Source organism: Phycodurus eques, chromosome 18 (genome assembly GCF_024500275.1).
Source record: "Phycodurus eques isolate BA_2022a chromosome 18, UOR_Pequ_1.1, whole genome shotgun sequence".
NCBI classification, from domain to species: Eukaryota; Metazoa; Chordata; class Actinopteri; order Syngnathiformes; family Syngnathidae; genus Phycodurus; species Phycodurus eques.
Genome location: NC_084542.1, coordinates 15832187 through 15858295, shown reverse-complemented (window position 1 = coordinate 15858295; position 26109 = coordinate 15832187). Strand labels below are relative to the sequence as shown.

Sequence of the window (26109 nt, the reverse complement as noted above, 5' to 3'; positions counted from 1 at the left end):
AAAGACCACTGACTGAGAGTGCATCAATTTCCTATGAATTTCCCCATCAATTTGCCAGCCAAGCAGCGGCTAGTAAAAGACGGCATCGGGTCAACGCTCTAAGGTGCCCGCCCGCACATGGACACTGCCAGCCAGTGACAGCTGAACCTGAGGGATTTCCCTTGGTATGACGTCGCTGACAAGGGGCGGCCGTCATCACCTCATTAGCGTGCGTTGGCACGGGCGTGCTGGATCGCGTTACTACCAGCGAAGCTTCGGCCTCCTGGGGATGCGCGCTAATGGATAGCGACGCCTCCAGCTGTCACTTTCCCTGCTAGTAATACACGTTCTTCCACTTTGTTTGCTTTTACACTTCTCACAAAACAGTTTTGGATATTGGGCTTGCTGGTGAAATTGGAGGAGGAACTCGGAGGCCACCACACACCAAGCGACGCGGCCGAAGCTGACTGAAACTGTAGTGCAATGTGCATGGTTCGGCAACTCCTTATACAGTACAATATACTGTACGTGGAGCCTCAAAACCCGAGATGTGCAGGACTCACTTACTCAATGTGTGGGCATGAGTCACCAACTGTCATTTATTTGCGAAGCTTCATTCCAGTTGGTTTTGGCTGCGTCGCGTTGTGTGCGGTGGGCCTAAAATGCACCGTAACCTTAAATAAGTTGAGCTCTAACCTTTTGAATGCACATGTTCAATGTTTCAGGACTTGTTGAACAACTTCTGTTCTCTAACAAGAAGCTAAATGGTAGAATGCAGAACAGATGTTGTATCCATAATTGGACCAATACATTTCCAATTAGAATTGGTATTAAAAACAGTTTGTCACGCTGTTCACATTGTGACATCATAAGACCAAGACGACACCAACCAATTGATCAATAGGACCAAACAGGAAGTCCTGAGAGGGAAGTGGCCAGATTCCCATCAGCAGGTTGCAACAGTTATACAGGGAGAGAATTGGACATCCTTGGAAATATAAAGAAAACACAATTTTTGCCATCAGCTCCATGTTAGAGAACAGCAAGGTGTGCAAAATATTACTGTGCTGCAAAATGTAACAGTTGGACACATTCATCCAAAAGTTGAGACAAGGTCAATTTAAGTTAAGCTGTAAAGGTTATAGTACATTTCCATTTTCCGTAGCGCTTCTCCTCACTAGGGTCGCGGGCCTGCCGGAGCCTATCCCAGCGATCTTCGGGCCGAGAGGCAGGGTACACCCTGAACTGGTCGCCAGCCAATCGCAGGGTTATAGTACATTTTAGGTTCATTTTGAAATTCCACCCAACAAGCCTAGTATCCCCAACTTTTTGCGAGCAGTGGCGTTTCTCGTTAATCATTTTTACGAGTCATTCGATGATCTGATCACGTCAAGCTGATGATCGTAGTGATGAATTAAAGCAGATATGCGAACAAGAACAATGTCATCCACTGCTAAAGAGGCCGAAAATGGGCACTAAATATAGAAACCCTGCCACCCTCCCCTCAGCCACTGTAAAGACTGGAGCTCATCTACAGAAAGCTGATTATCATTCCTCGGTATGTACTCTGTCACTGTGCCGAGATTTACTGTCCGCCCGCCGATGCGCACTCTCACTGGAAAGAATAACAACAACAACAAAAATGCAATCCACTTCCTTATCAAGGGCTCGACAGGAAGTGAGAAGGAAGGATTGAGGTGTTTTTGCACAATGAGGAAATCAGCTGACCAACGAGCGCAGGCAGATCAAGTGCAAATGTTTGCGGCGTATGTACGGTGTCTCAAGAGGAGCGCTGGGAAGAGGAAATGTGTAATCGCACCCACACTGCCGCCCCCACCGCCCTTTTTTCTTTTTTTTTTTTAAGGAATTCAACCTTTGTACTAACAATTTGTTTGCATTTCATAACAACAAAAGTCCCCTTAGGACATAACGGAAATAGAAATAATCTGTAAACTGTCGCTGCTAACAGTTTAACATGAACTGTCATCCAAGTGTCGGGGTACACCCTGGACTTATTGCCAGCAAATCGCAGGGCATATATACTATAGACCAACATTCACACCTATGGACAATTTAGAGTTTAATAAACTTAACATGCAGGTTTTTGGAATGTGGGAGGAAGCCGGAGCCCCCAAGAGAAAACCCACGCAAGCTTGGAGAAGAACATTCAGACTCCAGAAAGAAGTCCCCTAGCTGGGATTCAAACCCAGAACCTCTCGGCTGTGAGGCGGACGTAAAAAGATGTTAATCACTGTTCTTACTTAGGCGTGGAAACAATTTGTCTTTCACGGTGAATTACAAAGGTGCAATAAGATGGTAAGTCGTGTTGCAGACACATGCAATTTTTATTTCCTTTTATTTTGTTACATGAGTGTGAAAAGACAACCACTGGAAACCACCTTAACCTTGACCGACCGAGAGTAAGTAAATATGGCGCCGCCACGTCTTGAATAGAAGTCCTTGAGTGTATTATTCGTTCTTCAATAGGAATAAAGTGTCGCCGTAACCCACAGGGAAAAGAAACTCAACAAAGAAAAAGCAATACACTTTCAAACTAGTTCTTGCGAGGTACGCGGAGACCATATGTGGTCCCCACACAGACGTTTTGTGGGACTTCACTTGACCCAATTCGATAGGTGAAAATCTGTGATTTAGAGAGATCACAGAGAAAACCTTTTTTAAAACACCAAAATGTTCACCAAAACCATATCCTTTAATCTAACCAAAGTCTGCTAGCTCCATGCTAAAATCTCATGTAAAACGCCATAGACAGGCTAATTTAGACAGGTAAAGGGTAGTTATAAACCTTCCAACAATTGTTACTTTACTTACAACGCATGCAAGTAGCATATACCAACACTCAGAAATATATTCTCTGCTCTGTGGGAACAACAACAACTATTAAAATGCCAAAACGTGGTACCGTATTACACAGAAGTGGCATCATCTTCTTGCTGTTAATTAGACCTTAGTTCTGAACAACGTGGTACTACACTGAAGAGGCACTCCTCTAAATGTGGATATGCCTGTATAGAGTACTGTAAAAACGCATTAAAAATATATTCCTTAAACATCCGCAATATGGCGGTTGTGTCAAAAATGAACACCGATTTAGCGGAATGGGGGGGTTCACTGTATAGCGGCGGCCCCCATACCGATAAATGCATTTCAGTAGAAGCTGCAGTATCATTCTGTGCGCATGTTTGCAGTCATTTTTAATAGGAATGATGCATAAGGGTTTTGGTATGTGTCTCAATTTACATACGCACAACATCGGACTTGCCACCAAATGTGGGCTCTGAAAGCAGACGAGCCAGCTGACTTTTTTCACCCAGCATTTGCTACATGTGAAGGCGACACAGGGCAGCAGGACTTTATTAGCAACCCAAGGTACACGCACATACACACACATACAAAAAAAAGATTCCTTTGTAATGTGCATCGTCTTTAAAGTTCCATCTTTAGTTGATTGCACGGTTCATTAAAAGAGGAAATGATGATAAATACTGTAGCACCTCAAAATGCAGCTTGTGCGCAGGCCTGTGGCTCACATTTGTACAGAAGAGCAACACGCACATACTGAATTACTTACATTTAAATGTGTGCGTGTGTGTGTGTGTGTGTGTGTGAGAGAGACAGGAAATGTAAAATTTGATGCGGTCATCATCATCATCACATACACACTCTCACACGTACACAATTCAGTCATGTTGGAGCTGGACCAGTTGGAACGGCAGCAGGGTCAAAGAGTCTAGTTCCTCCCAGTCTAGATCAGAGGTCAGCGAGTAAATCAAACAACAGCCAGACTGTGAGAAACAACAAGTGTGTGTGTGTGTCCGTGTGTGTGCGCGTGCGTCTCTGTGTAAGGGGGGGACTGACGAGAAGGACGGAACTGGGTGGACGTGTATGGATTATTTTTTTTTTGCCAATTCAAATTCACCGATCCATTTTTGGTTGGGATGGAACATACAGTGGTGCCTTGAGATACAAGTATAATTTCTTCCGTGACCACGCTTGTACAGTAACTAAAAAAAAAAACTTGCATCTCAAATTATCTTTCCTCACTGAAATGAATGAAAATGCCATTAATCCATTCCAGCCACCCCAAATAATAAAAAAACAAAAACTTGCAATGTGTTGTTGAATGGCACTGCAAAACATCGTACTTTATTAAAAATATATATTCATAACAACAGAATTGAAAGAATTAAAAGCGTTTGAACATTATGATTAATTAATTGCAGCTCCTTGTGATGTGTGCAACTTTGGTTCCGGGTGGCAGTATAATACAATCATGCAGGCAAACAAAGAAGAGTTTCATACAATTAGTGTAAGTGACTCAGTAACTGGCAGTAATATTAGTCATTTTTCACAGAGGATAAAGAATATATGCCTGTTAGTAGTTATATTATCTGCCTCCATGTATGGCTGCACCGTTTGTGTTCAAATAGATGTTCCTTCAAGCTTTACAACACCGCCGCATGGATGCTTTCGTTAGTCCGTCTATGGCATTTCCTATTACGTGTTAGCATTAAGCGAGCAAACTTGAAGTTGTCCGGATGTTTTGAACACACGTGTAATTCTCGCTCGCCACGACGGCTCGTATCGCGAAAAACTCAAGTCACGTCGCTTGTATCTCAAGGCACCAACGTATTAATTCTGCACATTATGGCTAACTGTATGCTTACAACCCTGTGGGAAAACAGTGTGATGAGAGCCCCTTTTTTGTTGCCAGTGCAAAAAGACAGATGAATAAAGTCATGCTTGGATGAGGTGGTGTGGAAGAACACCACCAAATGCCTTTGGGATGGAATGGAACAGGGACTGGATCATAGCCTGCCTAAGCCAAAACGTTAAATTCTGTTTCTTGGACATGTCATGGATGCCGTTTGTCTCCAATTGGAGACCCATAATGCCAGGAATACAAATACACGCACATGCATGTACACCCACAGTATTTCCCAGAGACATTCTACAAATTAGAAACTCTGCCTACAGTGGAGTACACGCATACCGATTTAGAAAATGTGAGCAACCCCACGCATGACAAGGAAAAAAAATGGTGTGTGTTTACTGCTCTTATATTGTGTGGTGTAGTCCAGATGACCGACAACACACCGCACACATACAGATATCTCCAGTGACAATCGGGAGTATCCTCTCCCAAACCAGTTGTCTGTTGTAGTACCAAGGCTGACCTGAAGAAGCAGAAGAAGAAGCGGAAAAAAACAGGCCAAATGTTAGCTTATCTTGCTAACTAGACTGTGGCAAAATGCTACACGAGGGATATACTGAACAAGTTTAACGTTTACGATTGTCGGCTCCCGGCCACTTTTCGAACAGATCGGGGGTGCCCAACATTAGGAAGTACATAAACACACAAGCACGCTCCAAAATCTTGAAACAAATTCTGTCTCACCAAAAACAAACTAAATTGTAATTTAGAGATGTCATAGAAGCCTTTTATCTTCAATGTTTATATTTCAGTACCCCTAACACTATAAATACAAGTGCAAACACATTCCCACAGACACACTCCAAAAACATGAATAAAGTCTTCCCAGAAGAGTGGAAGCTGTTAGAACAGCAGGACCAGGTGCCCCTATACTTTCGTGCACACAGTGTGTGAAATGTTCCTCTTGAGTTTTCGATGTGATGCATTTTTGGACATTTTACAAAAAGCAGCTGTAAGCAAAACTCGATCGGTCTGATTATAAGGCAGGACAAAAATAATAACACTAATAAGTCATACTTGTTGGATAAACCAATCGCCATGAGAGTTTTCCGAGACATCAGATGCCAAACAGCCGTCTGGGCTGTGGCAATAAATCCGACTCATCCGCAATCTTAAGTGTTTATGCCGGCTTGTGTAAACGTTGGCCAGTTGGACGGAGGCCAGCGCTGGAACAGAGATTAACTTGTTTCGAGGCAGAGAGCGGCCGGCCTCCGGCAACAGAGCCGATGATGTGTAACCCGACACGCGGCAGCGGCAGTGATTGGCTTGTTTGCACAATAAGAGTCTTGCTGTAAAATAAATACATAAATAAATACAAATCTATATAAAGTAAATAGATAGGCAGTGTCTCCACCGGTGTGCAAAAAGCATCACACAGCTTCATTTCTATTAGGAACTATTTGGAGAGTTGGTGCATAATTTGATTCAATCCCTACATTTGTGTGTTCCCCATTTGTTAGAAGTGAAGGTAGCAGGTCAAAGTAACCTCTTAGGACCTGGCACAGGTGGGCAAGCTGCTCTGAATTCTAACTTTGAGCCTTTGGTACTGTACGTGCCGCATCCACAACTCACACAAAGTTAGGGATATTCACCTTTCGAGCGAAAGGTCAGGATGAACCTGAAGTGCACTGTAACCTTTCCGGGTGAACTTCATTTGAATTTCTTTAATCAATGAGCAATACATTTCCAAGTATGCCCACTTCTATGACTTTCTGTGACCCTACCGGTCTCTCCGTTGCAACTTGCTGATGACAATCTGTGACCCTCAGTAAGATCGTCCTGCTTGATAAAGATAAAGAGGATGGGTGAAATACCAATTCCAATTAAATCAGGAAAATGATTGGTCCATTCAAGAATAAAACATCTGTTACTTTTTGAAATTTGTTTTTGCATTTTGAAAACGGCACATCCGTGAGTCGGTAGCCTGTTACAAAAGCTTTGCTAATTTTCTCCTTTATCGATACTTTCCCACCCATTTTTAAAAATGATTTCGCGTTTGTTTTGCATCTTGCTAACTCGTTTTGAACAACAATGGCGCCTGCATTATTATTATTATTGTCATCATCATCATTGTGGTTGATGTTTTATGTTCAATCTTATGTACAGTACTTATTACAGCTGCAGTTGTTGTTAAAATGCTCTATAAATCAAGTTGAGTTCAGCTGCTTGTAAGAGAACCGCAAGCTGTGCAAAAAAAAGTACTGAAACATTGAACATTTGAACATGTGCACTCAAACGTTTAGTGAAGGTCAAATTTAGTTCACCAGGAAAGGTTATTGTGCATATTGGGTTCATTTTGAAATTTCTTTGTGAGTAGTGCACCATTATTCATGGGAATATGGCAGAAAAATTAACTTCACAGATCGGGAAAATTCCGAGAACTTCACAGATCAGGAAAAATTCTGAAATGTTTTGTTGACTTTGACCTCAAATATGCTGGCAAAAGAAGAAATGAAAGGCTTGGCAGTGTACGCCCATCAGTCGTCCTGCACCTGTGAGGTATAGGTCACTGAAGTGAATAATGTACATGCTTCCAAAATGTCATTAGTCATGTGCCTTGTCATGGTTATTTAAAAAAAAAAAAAAAAAAAAAAAAAGCCCCGGTTTGCTGTAAAAATGGTACTGATGGATATTTTTTTTAAAATTACAATTTAGTTTGTTACTCATGGACATGCGGCAATGTAATCCCTGCTACTTTCAAAGTAAAAAACAAAAAAACAAACCCAAAAAAAACCTGATGTCTGCTGAACAAAGGCCTAATTTAAAGTGCAATGTATTATTTATTATTTATTTTTACTTAGAATGTTTGAAAACAGGGCCAATGTGCTGGCAAAGAAAACTGCAATAACACGGACCCAAAAAAAACCCCAGTAGTGTCGGTGCCAAATACTGTATAGTCCTCCCTGTGCCTGGACTCGCAAAAGATGTGGCTCAAAATAACTGTTCTACTTTGAGGTTGCGAGTGACGGGCTTAGTTTTTTAAATCGGGTATGATTTGTAGCCAAAGTGCTGCAGTAATTTGTGGCCAAAAGCGTTATTTAAGAGTTTTTTTTTATCCTTGTTACGTCTTAAATCATAGCTCTCTTTTTAAGCTGTAAAGAGAGCCTGTCGTGGTGGAAGTAGAGCTGCATATCAGGAAATGAAGCAATTATCAAGTAACAGCGAAACTAAAGTACTGACCATGCGTGGTCTGCGCTCATGTTAACCAACGTTCCGACCGTTACACTGCGGTGAACTTTTGCTCAACTTCATTTTCCCCCCCCCCAACACTTTTGACACAGCTATGCTATTTCTTTTACTTTTCAAAGGTTACACGTCTTCGAATGAGCATATATGAGGTCGGATAACAGTGAGTCAGTGGCTGCTTACTGTTGAAACTTTCAAGAGGTTGTTTGTGTGTGTGAAAGAGACTGTGAAGCTTCAGTAAGGTGCACACACGCCGTGTAACCACGATCCGAAATGGAATCGTGGCATGAAAAGTGACTGCACGCCTTTTCATTTTTCATTTTTAACATCTGAATTGTTTTTGAAAAAGTGAGAGATCCCACACATGATGAGGATAAACTAGCCATGTGTTCGCACTGCCTTTTATAGGGCCATATTTTCCTGTTCCCGCATTGGTTATTTTTTAAGCTTATTGTTGAACAGGTTGAATGATTCTTGGACCTGACCGATTTCCAAGCAGATCGGGGAGGGAAAAAAATAAAAAAATTAAATAAATAAATAATAATGTTAAATGGCTGTAATTCTCTATCTCATTTGCATGTTGAGCAAAGAACGTTGGAGACGTTTTATGGAGACACCTAAAAACTCTCTGAAACTGCGTCATGCAGTGAGCCTCGCTTTCGTGCGGTTCATCGTTTGCACACTTGCTATATTGCTTTTTAGAAGTTTTTTTTCGGCGTTTTTACCATACACTTTCTTACTGTAATGCCCTCATTTGTGGGAAAGGAGAGTCACAGTCGGCGATGGACTTTCCAACGTCACACGCCACCCCACCAGACCTTGCCTCTTCAAGGCACATGCGTGTACGCAGACGCTACAATATATTATTTTAGGCGTACAATATGGTTTTTTTTTCTGTGTTCAAACATGTTTACAATGTGTTTTAATAGCTTTAAATGTGTTGAAAGCAGGCGGGAGAAGTAAAACTAAAAATGTTTATATGGTCTCACAATATTGTGGATTTTCACCAATTGCTGAGGGCGTCTGGATCGTATCTCCCACAATAAACACGTTCACCGTACGTCTGCTTAACGTTTTCAGCAAGTTGGATCTTGCCGAGTGTCGTGAACCGCATGCTCATTTTGCGAGAAAAAAAAAAAAAGTGGAGTCCTTCACACAAAAGCATCCAAGAATCACCATCAATCAAACGTTTTTGTGTCTATAGGTGGTGTTGAGGCATGCGTGAATTGAGTGTTGCGTCAACAGCGCCAGGCAGTTACATCAAATACTGGAAGGAGACGTGAGGGTATGGAAGGCTATCCAAAGAGGAAGGGAGCGAGACTGGAAGCCCAAATTTTATTATTATACTTTCAGACAGCTGGGAATTAGGCAAGCTCCTATTGGGGAACTTTACGTTTCTGGGCAGAGACCGTTCTCATGACGAAATCAAGTCGGGTTCGTCATGGACATAGACAATAACGAGGTACATTTAATACACTCAAGTACATTGTGTTTAATTAGGCAGGGCAGATAACAGGTTTTTAATGAGACCATTTCTCAGTCAACAATTACAACGCATATTTACAGTATTGCTTCTCAACACACCACCGAAATAAGTTTCAATATGCTTGACAACTTGATTTTGTTTGGGTACCAAGACAATTCTTCCATGGAACCAAATTAAATAAACGCCTTCCAGAATCAAACCAGTCGCATCATAAGACCTTAATTAACAGTGCAGGCTAAGTTGTAAGTAAGATTCTGACATTTAAACATCCTTTAATCACACTTAAATGTATTTAAACACTCGTAAATGTAGTCCCACACAACAACAAAAACAGGAAGAATTGTGATGTTTGTGTACATGCATGTGCCTTTAAGAGGCAGGGCCTCGACATCAGTGCGTCTACGTGTGAGCGTCTGGGTGTAGGCTGTGGCTGACAGCAGCTCTTGCAGAAGTGTGTTGTACTGTTTTGTTTTGTGACTGAGGCTCTCCTTTCCTGCAGGACTGCAAAATCTCATTTAAAAATTATTACAATAATAATTTTCAAGTTAGAATAAAACTTTTCAACAAACCTCCCAATGACGAGTATTTTTTTGAAAAATAAACTTAAAATGCAATGCTCCAAATTATTACACACAACAGAAGTCAAAAATCATTGATTGAACAGGTGGCATCCCCCCTATTTCAATAAAAAAAAATTAAAAAGTCCAATTATATTTTTGACAGCAGCTTCACAATTCTTACATCCATTTACACTTTTTGGAGAGTTTCTGCTTGAATTTCTTTTGCGTGTTACATTGTCATGCTTGAAGATGACTTTGTTAATGAAAGCACCATTCGTCTTTCGATACCATGGAAGGAAGAAATCATTTTCACACCTTCAGGGAGCCTAAAGGGGCAGCAGACCCTCTCCGCGGCATGTTTCCGGTTGGTCAAATGTTTTGAAACTGTTGTGCATCGTAAAAAAAATGACCTCCATAACACTAAAATATTTCATGGATACAAAAAATATTCATAACTAATACATTTAGGCTTACATGGAGAGGTTTCACTTTATCTCTGACAGTGCGGCGCAATCATATTAGTGCTTAAAATAAAGGTTTTACTACTACTAATAAACACAAATAAAAATAATTATTTAACTAAATAAAATAAAGGCAATATTATTCAATACATCAAATATGGTAAAAAAGATCACTTCCTATAAAATGAACTTAATGCATTAACTAAAAGATTGTAAGCACTATCCAAGGTCCTAGAAGCAAGAATTATTTCACTTCAAACAAACACTCAACTCACAAGAAAGATGTGACTTATGGATGAGCACATCGTTCTACACACACGCCAGACCTGCCCCGCTCCCCAACGTTTCAGCACGTGGTCCAACCCCAAGAGGTTTCTCGCTTCCACGTTGCTCATGAAAGCAGCATTATACCAGTCAAGCCCCGTCCTCCCCTTCCTCTCAGGTGCAGCTGGTCTCGTGTGATCCGCTCGAGCTGCCGGCCGGATGAGGAGGAGGCGACCCAGGAAACGAGGAGGGTGGGCTGTCACGACTGCACGTCCTCATAGAGACAGCCGGTTATCTGTGAGCATTTGCAGATTTATGTGCCGAACTTGACTTATGGTTACAGGGCAAAATATTAGATTCACATGGACACTCTGCGAAGAATTTTGAAGCTATGATTTTTATTCTTATTTTTTTTAAATGGGTTTTTGCAGAATACAGGCAAGTCAGAATTTGGAGCGCCTTCAGTTTAATACCACATTGTGCCGCAACGGTCTACTGGAAGACATGCAGCATAAGTAAAAAGAAAAAAGAAAAAGAGGCTGAGAAGGTCCTCAATTAAGCTTGAGTAATAGTCCTTGTTCCTACAGAGCAGAGAATATATGCTTGTGAGTATTATTTTATACTGTTTGTATGTGTTGCTGCTCCGTGCATGACAAAGTAGCAGTTGTTAGGTTTATAATTACCATAACATCCACGATAATTTACTTTAGCCCATCTATGGCAGTTCCCGTTATCAAGGGAAGATGTTATATAAGGAATACTTTAATAAGCTTAAATGGGTTTCAATAAGTTTAAATTTGTTCAAGATTCACTGAATGGATAACGCCTCTCAGTAAACTGCAGCTGTTTGTTTGCAATCAAACTTCCGCTTGCAGCTGACCCGAGTGACGTCACGGACGCTGTGATAGTGAGATTACAATTTCAGCATCACGGCACCCTCATTCTGGTCAATGATGACTTCAATCTTGCTCCTTTCTCTCATCTACGAACAACTTCACACAACAAGAAGAGTGAGCAGCAAGAGGGAATAAGACTGGATCTCTTGTATGCCAAATGCAAAGGTGAAGGGACCTCTGATTGTATACTTTCATGACAAACAAACATGCATTTTATTCATTATTATTATGATGCGTTGGGTGACTTATGGTGCAAAAGTTGTGTGCTTTCATGGTGGTAAAAGCACGATTGTGGTTTCCACTGACTCTCCTGCCAGCACGCCTGTTCTTAGCCAGGCCATAATGACAGTCATTATTACGTTGTAATAGCAAATACACCTGATGGATTTCCACTCGTGCCAAAAACACACCTGTATGTGGTTAAGTACAGTTCTGACACACATGAAGTCAGTGAGCGGCCTCGAGAAAGGCGACAAGCATGCGGCTATAGGTCGGTGTTTACGGCGTCGTAAATATTTGCATGTGCTTGACATTGACCACTTAACACCAGGCTCTGTGAATGGGCCGTGTACAGACGAAGTGTTAGCAGGAAATAAACGTTTTAGTGTCTGTTATGTGGTGTGCAAATAACCCCATAAGTGCTCTTCGAGGAGGTAACGGTCATATGATCTGAGATCCCAGCTACATCCATAATATCAGACCAAAAAAAAAAAGCGCAGCTCGTGTTCATGCTAAATGTAGCGTTTAGTCTGGAAAATGCCGCGGCAATTATCCGTCCCGGATGGTTTACAAGCCAGGGCCGTAAAAGTAAACCACACAGAGGTTAACCTAACTCGGCATGTGCGTGCTTCACAGGAAGAGGCCTCTGTGCGCTGTGCAAACGGACGTGTGACCCTAATCAGGTAAGTCCTCACGACCCGAAAGTGAGGCAGGAGCCAGCTGTGTAAAGGACTTATCTTAGAAGTTGACCTCTGTTACTCGTCTATGGGGCTACTGAGTGGAAGCAGGCGCCGTCAATAGTCACATTACAAAGTCGATATAGGTCATAGAGGAAGGAGTGAAAAGAAACACACGCCGCTAAATGAATTTCAATGGGTCAATGTATGCATGCATGAATCTCATTTGGAACAAAACATGAGTCGTTTTAAAACATTACGTTTTTCGAAGGATAATTATGCTCAGTTTTGACTGACACTGTTAGAGAAGTATTGAGTCGGTACACCAAGTATATAAAATGAGTCTTCAAAATCGGGGAAAATCAAGCCATTCGCTCTGCTCTCACACTCTGCGGGCGGGTCCGCTGAATGTGTTAAAACAACACCCTGATCAACCGTCAATCGAATACCACTGCGACAACTTAGTTGCTGATGTACTTTCAGCCTTTCATTGAACAGGATGATCGGTCAAACACACAAGTGCAAAATGAGAACACTCACAAAGAGCTGCTGTAGGCCACAACTCACGCCCAGACGCTCACATGCGGACAAAACCGCCGACCCGATTGCAGCGCCTGACGTCACTCACTAGGCCACACCCACTACAGCTACACATCAATACACAAACACCATAGTATGTACAGCAATTACACTTTGTTAAACCAGTTTATATCTTGACATTAATTTTTATTATGTTTAAATACAATAAAGGGCTATTTTTCTTGACAAAAAAAAAAAAAGTGAAAAATACAATAATGGTGTTGATTTGAGTTGGCTGGAACGGATTAATGGAATTTCGGTTAATTAAAACGGGGAAAATTGGTTTGTTTTATGAATAGATTGAGCTTGGTCATGGAACTTAATTCGTCAAGGTACCACTATTCAGTCATATATATATATATATATATATATATATATATATATATATATAAAGTTGGCACATTGTGTTAAACAAATTAAAAAACAATGATTTGCAAATCATGTTCAACTTATATTTAATTGAGCTTTTTTTGGAATGTGTTGCAGCCATACATTTCTAAGTTAATGATTATTTGCTAAAAACAATCAAATGTGTCAGTTTCAACATTAAATGTCTCGTCTTTGTCGTGTATTCAATTAAATATAGGTTGAACATGATTTGCAAATCATTGTATTCTGTTTTTATTTATGTTTAACACAACGTCCCAAGATCATTGGAATTGCGGTTGTACATGTATATAACACTTGTGACTGTTAAGCCTTTCAATTTTATTTAAAACAAACTTTCACAAATAAAGGTTGCAGAATATTTCTAGTATCTGCAGCAGTGGCTCTCTCTTTTCTGACTCAGTGTTGGGAGCTGAAATAGCTTTTGCTTCAGTTTCCCTTCACACTGTACATATTGACCCATGCAGAGCGGCAACATTCATGGAAAGCGTGGCACATGTGCGATCGACCGGCAAGCGGCAGCTGCGTGTGTGCGTTTGTGCGTGCGTGTCAGCGCATGCACACGTTACCACTGCATGAGTCGGCTCGCCACCAAGTTTGCATAGCAAAACGTTATCCTTTAAGGTCGGCAATGAAGTTCCCATTCATAAATCAAATGCAAAGTTAAGCCTTACAATAACAATACACTGTGAATTTGCCAATGTGTTCATTGGTCTTGGATTTTATTTCTGGGGGAGTGGGGAGGGGGGTGGGGGGGTGGGGTGGGGCTGTTTCATCAAATACTGGTAGGTAATCATTGATATTACTGCAAACAGATGCGTTGTCTGGAGTGAAAATTAATTGGATGGTGATGTGTATTTGATCAAAAGTGAACATTATAAAGTGAGGCAGATTTGTTTTTTTATACATCTCTTGCAAGAGATCACATGAGGTTCAGCAGCTGTTCCTAATGTTATGTCTGGTGAGTGTGCAAGTTTTGAACATCTAAAGAATATCTAAAATCTTAACCCGATCTTTAGAGACCCTGTAAACATTTGCAATTGTCGGACCAGACCGTTTTTACTTAACAGATCGTTGAGGAAAAATCATTGTTACCACAAATCAGCAAAAAAAAGCTGCTCTTTCTTGTCTTATCATAGCCAATTATCATGTCGACATCAGGGGAATCCAATAGTACATTGGGGATGAGCCTGACTGCAGTAGAAACCGTGGGTAAACAACGCAAGTCAATGTAATGTTTGATGACGTCACCGTTGTAAGTCAAACAAACAATTGCTGCATAACGTCTGAGTTTAACTGGCTTTAGACAGGCTGGCATCAAAACATTATCCCCTGTCACCATGGAGACTCCACATTGCACAGAGCGCCATTGAGGTGGTAAAATGTGAAGACTGATGTCTGACTTTGGCGCTTGTGTTTAACCGCTCCACGTCCGAGTTAAAGGAGACATACGGTGTTCTTTTTAAACTGTTCTCAGGTATCTTAACAACAAGTTACATGTTTTCAATGTTTGCCTTTCGTCAAAAAAATATAATATATAAATATATATAAACAGCACTTAAACTTAATCAAGGTGAGTCTCATTCGCACCCCTTCAACAATACTGAGTCACAAACTGTTTATGTTTCCGTACGCTTTTGAAGTTTGGGATAAAAATCACACAGTGATGTGATGAAACATAAATAAACCAACTGAGTCCCACCACACAATTCCACCCTGTGTGCCAAGCGACCATTTGCGGTGTAATCACTTTCATATTGGTATCAAAACTAATTCGATTAGCGGTGAAAAACACAAACTCAAATTCTTAACCTTCGCTGACCACAAGCCGTGTTTGTCTGCGGTCACCTGAGAGTTTGAGGCATCTGTTTCATATTGACGTCACTGCAAAAGATGTGAAATGGAAGACATGGAAGACAATAGACCCGGACACTTTGCAATTGTGTGCGTGTGTGTGTGTGTGTGTGAGAGAGACTCAGCAGGTGTTTGTGAGTGAGTCGAAAAAAGCCATCTGAGCACAGCTGGTGAGCAGACATCTGGGGAGAAAATGACAAAGGAAAGAACGGGGTGACTGCGAGGACAAAGGTAACTCAGGGACTTCAAAATATGCTGAAATCAGGCAGGCTAGAGCATTTGCCACTCGGGAGCCAGTGCTTTGGTTTTCCCTACCTGCGAAAATTAGAGCGGCTACCACTGGAGAAATGCTTAGATATTGATTAAAGACTTAATTTTCCACTCCGGCATTTTGTTAAATCACACAGAGTATGCAAATTGCCTCTTGCACTGCATCGACCGACAGGGACGAGATCATACCGTAGGTGGACGACATCACCGGAGGCGTTGCTATGGGGGATTCTACATCGACCGACCGAGTCAGGTCCTGAGGAAGAAGCACTTTACAGGAGGCATCTGCCTGCGGCGCTTCATCTCATTAAATGGACTCTCATGCTGTTGAAAGTAACATTGTGCAGCAGCATACTACTGTATATGTAAGAAATGTTGCTCCCTGGGCATCCATTGCAGCCTGGTCATTGTGGAACGGGGATTCCGCCATCGGTGTTCCCTTCTCAAGATGTCTCCCCCCCCCCACCCCAAACCTGTTTGGACCACGTACCAACAAAAGCGCTCATGACAGTCAAAGAGGTCGTGTTGTTTTCTTAGGCGTATGGTATCTGCACCTCTAACAGGCAAAATGTGTTTAGAACATGAATAAGGTCCAAAGTACTGAATTGTAGAGACATATTTTTATGATTCCCATATTTGCAGATTAAAAAAAATAACAAAAAATCGAAATGCATCATTATGTGCGCCAAAACCAACAGATCTGCTCAATAACAAGCATGGCCACTCCTTGCCTGAGGTTCGTAATCCGAACGTGCTTAAATTGTTGCTGGACATTTTTCCTCAGTGGATGAACTCAGACCCCTCAGATAATGGGGAACGCATGGTGGAAATTGTTTGCAACAATGCACAGATGAAAAAGGCCACAAAGTCTTTTAAGGACACATTTTCCCACTAAACGCACTTCAAACTGTTTAACGCCATTCCCAGTTAAAGATTTATTGTCAAACTAAAGATACGCGAAAGAGAATTACACATTGAAGCTTTAAGTCTGCTAGCTTAATGTTAACTCACAATGCAAAACACAATGGATGGGCTAACCATTAGCATCAGTCCCGCGGTGTTATAACCCTTTAAGCAAATAATACAGTTAGATCAAAGAAAACCAACTATTGTTCAATTTATTTTAAAAAGGAGTTCGGTAACCCCCAAATATCCTTGCAATAGCTCAGTGTTATAAAAATGAAGACAATATGCAATGTTAGTACAGATTTTATCAAGAAACCTCAAAACATGATTTGCTTTAGGAGGCCGCATAAAATGCTGCGGCGGACTGGATCCGGTCCCCCGGACTGTGTGGCTTCAAAGCCATCATTTGCTAATCATGTAAGCTTGTAGCACTTCACACGCTCCTCTTCTGTCATTCTTTGGCAGGTTACACAGTGTTGCACAGCTATTATGTCACTATGTGTATAAGTCAGGTTTCGTCACTCACCTCACAGCAATGGAAAGCCAGATTTTGATTTATAAATATAAAGCGTACAGCATCTTACAGCTACGTACAATCTTTATTTTAGATACTAACAACAAACATTGTTTGGTCCCCAGATAGCAACATATTACATAAGGCCGTGTAGCTCATAACGCCTAGCGCTGTACTCTACAGCTTGACAGTTAACTGGAGGACGAGGGCTAGGATTGTTTATGATCCAACAACTGTCTCATCTCAGTTCCCACATACATCACTGGAATTAGTTTGTCGATAAGTGTGGTTCCTACACGCCTATAATACATTTAGTGACAATTTCCCCACTCAATCATTTATCCGGAGTGGTGTTTTGAAGCCTGTGACTCCAGGATAAACCCATTGGCCTAGCAGCGTGTGCCTGATTTTAGCAGTGTTCCTCAATGTCTTCCAGATTGCTACGTAGCCCGTGCTGTCTCCGCTCTACCAGCGATTCCACAATTTATCTCTCTGCAGTACATCACCGAGGAAAAACAAGGCGGCTCCTCCCACGTAGCCTCAACTGTCACGATCGTAAATAACGCGCTGATAGCTGGTGTGAAGTGCCATAAAAATATAGAAGCGCTTCCCTTCCCCTGGCAAATTGCAGGCTTCGAGATCCCTCAGCGCTTGGTCATTAATCATGGCCCGATAGAAAGTGCCTTAATTCCTTGTTTTGATGTGTTCGCTGGTTTAAAAAACATTTTATTTTAAATGCAGTTGGAGTTTTGGATGTCTATCGAAAACGGAACCACTGCAAATTTGCAACGCAGTAGGTTACATTAAGGCAGTGATATCAAACTCATTTGCATTGAGGGTCATCGTGGTTGCACTCAGAAGGCCATTCCATTTGTGTATTTTAATAAGTAAAATGGCACTCTATTATATTGTACTTTATAAGAACAGAGTAATAACTTCAATAGCATGTCAAGAATTAAATCTTTTGTGCATCATGATTTAATGCTGCAGTTCAAGTCTATGTTTTGTGCTGCTCTTTCTTGTGTGCTCATCTTGGCCACCAGAGGGGCAGTACAATAAAGTCATGCAGACACAAACAAAGACGTTTCACAACTACTGTAAGTGACTCAGTAAGAAACTTTACCATTAGTCATTTTTGCAGAGGATAAAGAATATATGCAGTGAATATTGTTATTTTCTGTCTGTGTGCTGCTCCACCGTTTGTGTTCAAATAGCCATTGCTTAAAGAGTTCTAAAACACCAACTATAAATGCTAATTGTTAGCATGTCAATGGTGTTTTCCAATGTATGTTAGCATTTAGCCCGCAGCTCACAGTTTTAGTTGGGCTTGTTCGACTAGTATAAGCGGTCCATACTGCACTCAAGCACAGTACACTTCCTTGGTGCACAATACGAGGAAACCGGCCCAGGATTGTAGGTCAGTGGTCATTTTATTTATTGGGAAATTAGAATGCTTCATCTGGTTCTCATTTTAAAGACTAGAGTTTAACATAAGTCAAGGTCACAAACAAAGTCTGGCCATTTCATCACTTTACATTTTGCAGGATTTTTCTCTAATTTACACAAAGAATTACGAGGTGCAGCTTTGAGGTCAAGTGCTTGTCAGAGTAAGTAATCTATTTGCAAGTCATGCAGGTCAGAGAACGGGACAACAAACCTTCCCACACATTTACAGTTGAACTGGCCACATGCTCCAACACCTAATCACTCAAATAACAATCCTATCTTTAGTCACATTCATAAGTAGAGTCTGGGGGGGGGGGGGGGGGGGGGAAATGGCATATTTCACCTGATAAAGCAAGCAGACACAAAAGTCTGCGCGTTTGGCTTTTTCTTTCTTTCAGAGCGGTATGTGTAAATGTAAGAGCTTTAGATACCACCGCAGGCCTGTTCCATTATCAGGGACAATAAAGGAATGCTAGTGACGGTAGACGTCTGCGATGCACTCTCTTTGGTGTGGCTTTGTGCACACATGACAACAAAAATATAAGACATAAGATCATCACCATAAGGTTAATATGCTGCTCTGTGGATTGGAATGGACTGATAGCCATACATACGATATATACAGTACACTCTACTATATCTTAAAGGGTATGTAGTATTGAACATTTACTTTTTAAGCATAGAAGCACACCACTGTTCCATTTCATAGGACAAATCGAAGACAAAAAAGGTTATAAATATAGGTCAGTGCAGAGCCACTGAGTCAAACCAGCCATCTTCCAATTGCTTTGAAAGCGACAACCGCTAAGGTGCGCTGCTTAAACTCCAGCTGAATTCTATAAAGGTTTGTATTCTTTTTTTAATTTACTGAGTCAGCGACCACAGGAGAAATGATGGGAATGAGAGAACACGCGCGCGATGACTCATCACCTACTGAAACAGGGCAAAGTGAACAAACAAACGGGAACGCTGATTGGAATTAACGATTCATGCTCAAAAGAATTGGCCAGATGGCTCACATGTGCGGGCATGTGCTCTTACGGTACGTCCTCCGAGACATCTCCTGTCCTTGACATATCAAGGGACAGCCTTGCGGCATTGTCTTATCTGTCGAATTCTGCTAATGTGAGGAAATATTCTACAGCTCAAGTAAATATATAACACCTATCTTCCCCTTGCCCACATTCATCCTCTCTCTATATTGTCTCGATCTTTCAACAAGCCCTTTGTGCAAGCTTGCTTTTCCACCGTCGCTATTAATGGTGACAACATTTATTTAGACATGAAGCCAAAACTGCCCATTGATGGCCAACAGCTGCGTCGTCCCGCGGACTTACACCTAATCAATAACCATCCGGAATGGTATTGGCAAATGTTGTGACATGCTAACTGACTATTTGGAAGAAAGAGGCGAGAGAGAATGACATCAATTGCTGCGCATGCATTTTCCACACACTAGTTTCCAATTAACACAATGTCCTTTTTAACGTTTGATGTTGCAGATTTGAGGGAGCGTAAGCGTTCAACAATGTCAGTGTGCCCCACGTCTTTTCAGTTGTGGGCTATGCGGCATATGGCCTTTTGCAAAACACTTGAATCTTACTTGAATGACTCAATCTCCGCTGCGGCTTTCCAGTTCCTTGGATGTACAACTACGTGTCATGTGGACAACAACAGCGTCTCAGTGGGAAAATGAAAGTCAGCCTTCACTTTATGGCCAGAGTTTTTTTTTTTTTAAAAGCACTTTAAATGGTTCCCATGACAGATCTGATTTAGTACATTTTCAGAGCACAGACCTCCACTAAGGCTCAGAAAAATAGTGCTAAACTCCTGTTGCCAAGCTTATTTCTACTGTTAAAAAGTAAAACTTACACTAGTCCTGTATGTGGGGGTGTTTGGCATTCAAACGGGCCCACAGCTATGCAAATAATGAGTAAAGGGGGTCCCGTTTTCAGACAGACTCGACATACAACATTTGGAACTAGATTATGAAACAGCCTAAGAATACATGGTCACACGGCACGAGAAGGCACACTCAGCTACCTCTAATTACAGTTTTTCATTTGATTGTTTCACATTTATGACTTGGAAGTGTTTTTCATACAAATATTTACTATAATTATGACTTCACGACTGCGTTTAGCGCAGGTCAGTGATAGACTACAGCACGTTCCGACTGACATTCGTAAAGATTCTGGTTACATCGCTGCATAGGAACCCCCTGTAGATAGAGCGGACATAAAAAAGTTGACACATCCCTGTTCAAATGTCAGTGTTTTTGCGATACAGAAAAAAATTAGACCAAGATAAATCACTCCAAAACCTTTTCCACTATAAAGGTGACCTATAACCCGTACAAATCATTTAAAAAGAAAAATGTAATCTTTTAGAGAAGAAACTAAAAATAAACAACCCAGACTATGTGGTTGCACAAGTGTACACACCATCTAATAACTGTGATATGGCTGTGTTCAGAATGAACTGCCACCATTTGAAGTGAATCTGAGAACCCCCAAATAAAGTTCAGCTGTTCTAGTAGTATTTTATTTTCTTTTTTTTTGCTTTCTCGCAAAAGCGTAAAGGTTTTGTTCTAAAACGCGTGTATTTGAAACTGTTCATAACTACGTCCACCTTGACTAAGTCTCCAGTTCCATCTGGAGAAAAACAGCCCCAAAGCAAGATGCTGCCACCACCATGCTTCACTGAAAGTATGGTGTTCCTTTAGTGATGAACAGTATTGCCTTTGCCCAAGCATACTGTATGCGAGTCAAAAGTTCCAGTACTGGTGTCACAAAATATATAATTCAAGCCCAACTAATAGTTTTCATCCTCAAAGTAAGGCGTACCCAGAAAAAAAAAACCCACATAAGTCCGGGGATAACAAGCAAATACTACACAAGACGGCTTGTGCTGAGATTCGAGGTCTTTCTCCAAGAAACTCTCGACTGTGATGCAGACATGCTAACCACTATTTCACCTTGTAGTATTTTCAAATGTTTTACATCCTGCCGGTGCTTTACAAAGAATTTCAATCATTGAAGCAAGGAAGCCTCGCACATCCCGGTAAAATATGCGTGTGTTTGTTCAAATATGTGTCAGGACTGGTTTTTGCTAGGCTACGTACTGCCGCCCACTGCTGTTAGACTTGAATAGGGCATAGAGAAGAGTGAAATTACCGGCGTCCCAAGTTTTGCATAGTTTTGAGTTGCAAATCAGACAAGTTCGATCTTGAATTGTATGCAATCCCAACCCCAAATCCCAGAAGAGTGCATGGTTGCTTGGGGATGTGTCCGTTTTCTTATCCGATTGTTTTAACCCTGAGCACGCCATGTCACGTTGAACTGTCGAACACACACGTACACACACTCTCCCTCTCTCTGTGGCAGAGCTCATACGCTCGCCTTCTTCGGTGCACTGACCTCACCAACGTCAGGGTCGCAGGTAGTGGGTCAGTCCGTTGAGACAGAGACGTCCACTTGAGATTAACATTAAAAGAAGATGACAGTGCTGAGAGGCTTTGAGCTCTGCTAGTGGATTAAAGCGGCCGACTGCAAAACCTGCAACGTGTACTTACAAATAATGCCGTCCCAATACCATACTACATATTAATACAGGGTAAGTCACAATAGACTGCCTTTTTTCTATGTTGTGTAGGGTATCATTTGGAAAGACATGAGGCCTTCATCATCGCAAGAGGAGAAGAAAATAAATAAATAAATAAAAGTCCTGAACAGATCGTGTTTTAAGAAACTAGCCATGGATAGCGTAAAATGTACTCCGGGTTGGAGTAGTGTGTCGGCACTAAGGCTTCTCAAACTGGCACTGAACTAGAGTCGGGAACAGATAAACTTCTTGCCAGGTGGCAATTTTGCAGTGCTACGCCTATGTCAATTGGCGAGCCATGGGCAAGGGAATGAATGATATGCTTAGAAAAACTATAAAGTCTAAAGCTGTCAAATGCTGATGGCCAAAAGATACCTGAAACAAACAAAGGAAAAATGAAGAGTATAGTAGTGTTGTAACACTCGAGATCGGTCTTGGCCTCGAGACCACATTTTGAAGGTCTTGGTCTTGTCTTGGACTCGACACGCAAACGTCTTGGTCTTGTCAAGACCTCTGACTGACCAGACTCGGGATTTTCCCTCAAAACCGGTCCAGACCAGCACTGATTTGTTGTTTTACCAAGTGCTTCTCCTTATGACATTAATGAAGTTGAAGAACAGCACATCTCTTCAATTCACATGTTACTAACACCCCACCACCTTCATAATGACTGCAGGTATGACGAGTGTTTTGGTGGTCTTTGGTGGTCTATATGCTGGCATAAGACAACAATTTCACCACAAATCATTCCTGGAGCTAACAACGTCAAACAATTCTCTTTAAGCCGTGGATGGGAAACATCTTGCTTCTCTGAATGTGTTGTGTGATCATCGTTAATGCTTTGTGGGTCACGTTCCGCCTGCTGTCCCTGTTTTTTTCTGCCTTATAAGGCCCCTAGATCTCAATCACTCAATCAAGATCTCAACCATGGTTGACTGTTTTACATCATGGTCATCATCTGTGCATGTTTAACAAATAACGACCCCAAAAAAAAAAAAAAAAAGTAAGGAGAAGAAATAACAGACATCAGGGATAAGTCAGTTTTCCCATTTACCGCCAGGAAAATTATTGATTGATGATTTAATTACAGGTATCATAAATTCTGAGAGAGAATTCACTTCTTTGCATCCACTTACTTCAAGGGAATATTAAAATAAGATCTAAGAGTCTATTAGGTTATATTTGCATAACTGATCATTTCGGTCGGCTTGCTGGATCCGAAAAAATGAGGCTAAGGAGTTTTGGGAAGAACTGGGCTAGAAGAAGCTGTAATTAGTGACCGCATTGTGCTGGAAGGGACCTCATGTTGACATCTGCCAGCCAGGCCACACTTTTGCGGATCCTTTCTGCTGACGTCGGGCAAAGGCTAAAAATGATCCGAAAAACAATGACTATTTTGTAGTGGAGCTTGTATTTGGCTAATTTGTGGAACATCCACTGCGTCGTGTCGTCTGACTAATTCTACACCAGTGCGGCCAAAGTCGTGAGTGGCCCACACTGGGTGCCAACTGAGGACAGATCCTGCATGGTACTCAGATTTCCTGTGGCCCTGCCAAGTCAGTGAACTAAGCGCAATTGCCTCCAGCTCGCTCAAGTCTGGGGACAAAAATATTTACCCTTAAAAAATATTAGCAGATTCTTTAAAACATGGAAAGTTCAAGTTGTGACGGCACATCCGTGCTTAAGTGTCAATAAGTTACAACTCTGGCTTTATTTTTACGTCTTTCATGAACCGATGTTTTTCATAAAGCGGGCAGCATAGCTTTCATAGGTATGTCTGAAGCAGGGACAAAGAATGTCATTCCTTTTTAAGGAGGTCGCCAGCTTGGAGCCAAGACTCGTATTTCATCAGAGAAGGGCGTCCAGTCAGTCAAAACCACCGCCACCCGAAGAACCGCGGGACTTATTGCAGCAACACGTTGCCCTCATCGATGACTGACGGTTATATTAACAAACTGTCTATTGTCCTGAAAAACAAAAATCAAGTCAAACTAATAAAAAGTGTATTTCTATCCTGTGTTAATTTCTGTGATGAGTTCACAGTGTTACAATTAATATCACATGGATCATTGATTAATGAGACTGGAGGGGAAAAAAAAAAGACACTAGGCTGGAGACAAAATGAAAAACGCAGTGGAGTGTCGTATTTGTGTTAGTTTGTCTGTCTACATTACGGAGAGTGACAGTTTGTCCTACCAATATGTCATATGTCCTACTAATAGCCAGGTAGCTCTGAGCCATGTGGCAGTATTTATATTTGTTTGTCTGTTGTTTTGCTCATTAACAGGCTACTTTCTGGTAAATGAAGAATGACGCAAGATATTAGGAACACATGAAACAGAACTCTACCATTAGCATTCCACCCAAGCTGGGGCGATATCTGATAGTGACTCGAAACTGCGATTGTCTTTTATCTAGCGTTTATATTTTTCCATCAGTGGGCCATGAAGTTGGTCCTAGAGCCCTCTGTGGAGATTTACCCAACTTATTACCACCATTGCCACATCGCAATTATAAGAAACCATCAATATTATACAAAAAGGCAATATAGCAGCACGCGGATCAGAATCAATATTTTTCTATCATCATCACAAAAACATAACATGTACTGTAAGTAAAATTAATACTACTCAGAAGAGATGCTGATTTTTAAATGTATTAATCTGTGCTGATCGCTACAGATGTAGTTTTGTCTTGTTATTTTTGGGGGGGTTTTGCCTACAGCGAGCAACATGACACCGCTTGCACGTTTTCTCGGGTTGGTTTAGCTATGTAACAGACGTCTTCATCCGATGCCAAAATTCATCACTGAGGTAATTTTACTGTAAAATGGTTAGTTGGCCACAGGACGCCATAAAAGAGTAAGTAAAATGAACCTGGGAGAAAGAGTGCAGAAACAGTAAAAAGTAAAGCTGCATCATCTGGGCTGTGTTAAGGCCTTGAGCACTCCGGGCTCGAAAATGCCAACTTCCTTCCCACGAAAAAAAAAAAACGGGCGACTGGATCGTACGTTTGGTATGTACGCAGTTTAAACTTTTACGAGGAGCAGTAAAAGAAACAGCTTTAATGCCACATGTATTGAACCGCTGTGAACGTAGAGGGTGAGTGAGGGAGAGAGATCGGCTACTGAATGGAACCAGTCAAATGTCAGCTTGGCGTATTGGCCTTTCCAATTAAAACCATATGAAAAGACTGTAATGGAACACATTGGATTCAGATTACACACACAAACACACACACACACTGAAGGAGAGTGACACGCTGCAATTAGATGCAATTTAAGAAGAGCTACATAACTACTGCATATGAGTATTACATGATCCATAATGTGGACGATGAGAAGTGGCGGCTGTCAAATACTCACTGAAAAATGTGAGAATATTCTGTATATATATAGTGTATATACAAACACGTGGTGAGACAAAGCGCCCTCAGAGTGCTACTTCCTTAAACAGAAGCATTTCCCATCACGCATAATTCAAAATCATTCTAAGCGACACGATTCATGTTTTTTTTTTTTTTTGTAGTTATGTGAGCATTTAAATGCTTAAGGTTGCAGATTTTTTACTCCGAATCAAGTTAAGTATTAGTAACAGGGAGTGTTTGCGGAAGAAGCTGCTTCCGAACAGTCACAAAATGTTTTGCCCAATTGGTATTTCCCAAAAGGCTTCCGAGGTATGTGGAAAATGGTGCATCCCAGGTGGTTAGCTTTGAACGTGCCCTTCTAGAGAGGGAGAGAGAAATTTCCCTCACAGATTTGGTGGTTTTAGCACACGGCGCATATGTCATAGCAGACTAATAATTTGGCATGACTGACGCTTAAAGGGGTTAGATGGAGACGCCTTTGCTCAGTGGCAATTTCCACATGGCGACGTGTTTACCATTTGGAACTTGGAAATAGCTGAAAAAATATGACGTGCGGAAGGGTGATGCAGTTAAAAGGATGAAAACACATCTCAAAACACATTCTCTCAACAGACACTACAACAGCTGTGACAATTTGTCAAGCTTTTTCATATTTAGTAATGCTTTTTTTTTTTTTTTCATAGATTTCCAAATAGTTTATGAATAAGGTCGAACCCATTGA

The 26109-nt window shown here is 41.3% G+C and overlaps 1 long non-coding RNA gene across 1 annotated transcript; it reads left to right on the top strand.

Moving 5' to 3' along the window:
- Positions 1–10844: 10844 nt before the first annotated feature.
- Positions 10845–14112, top strand: LOC133417036 (uncharacterized). Its single transcript, XR_009770312.1, has 3 exons — positions 10845–11276; positions 11547–11732; positions 12423–14112. It is a non-coding gene; the product is annotated as an uncharacterized LOC133417036 (long non-coding RNA).
- Positions 14113–26109: the final 11997 nt, after the last annotated feature.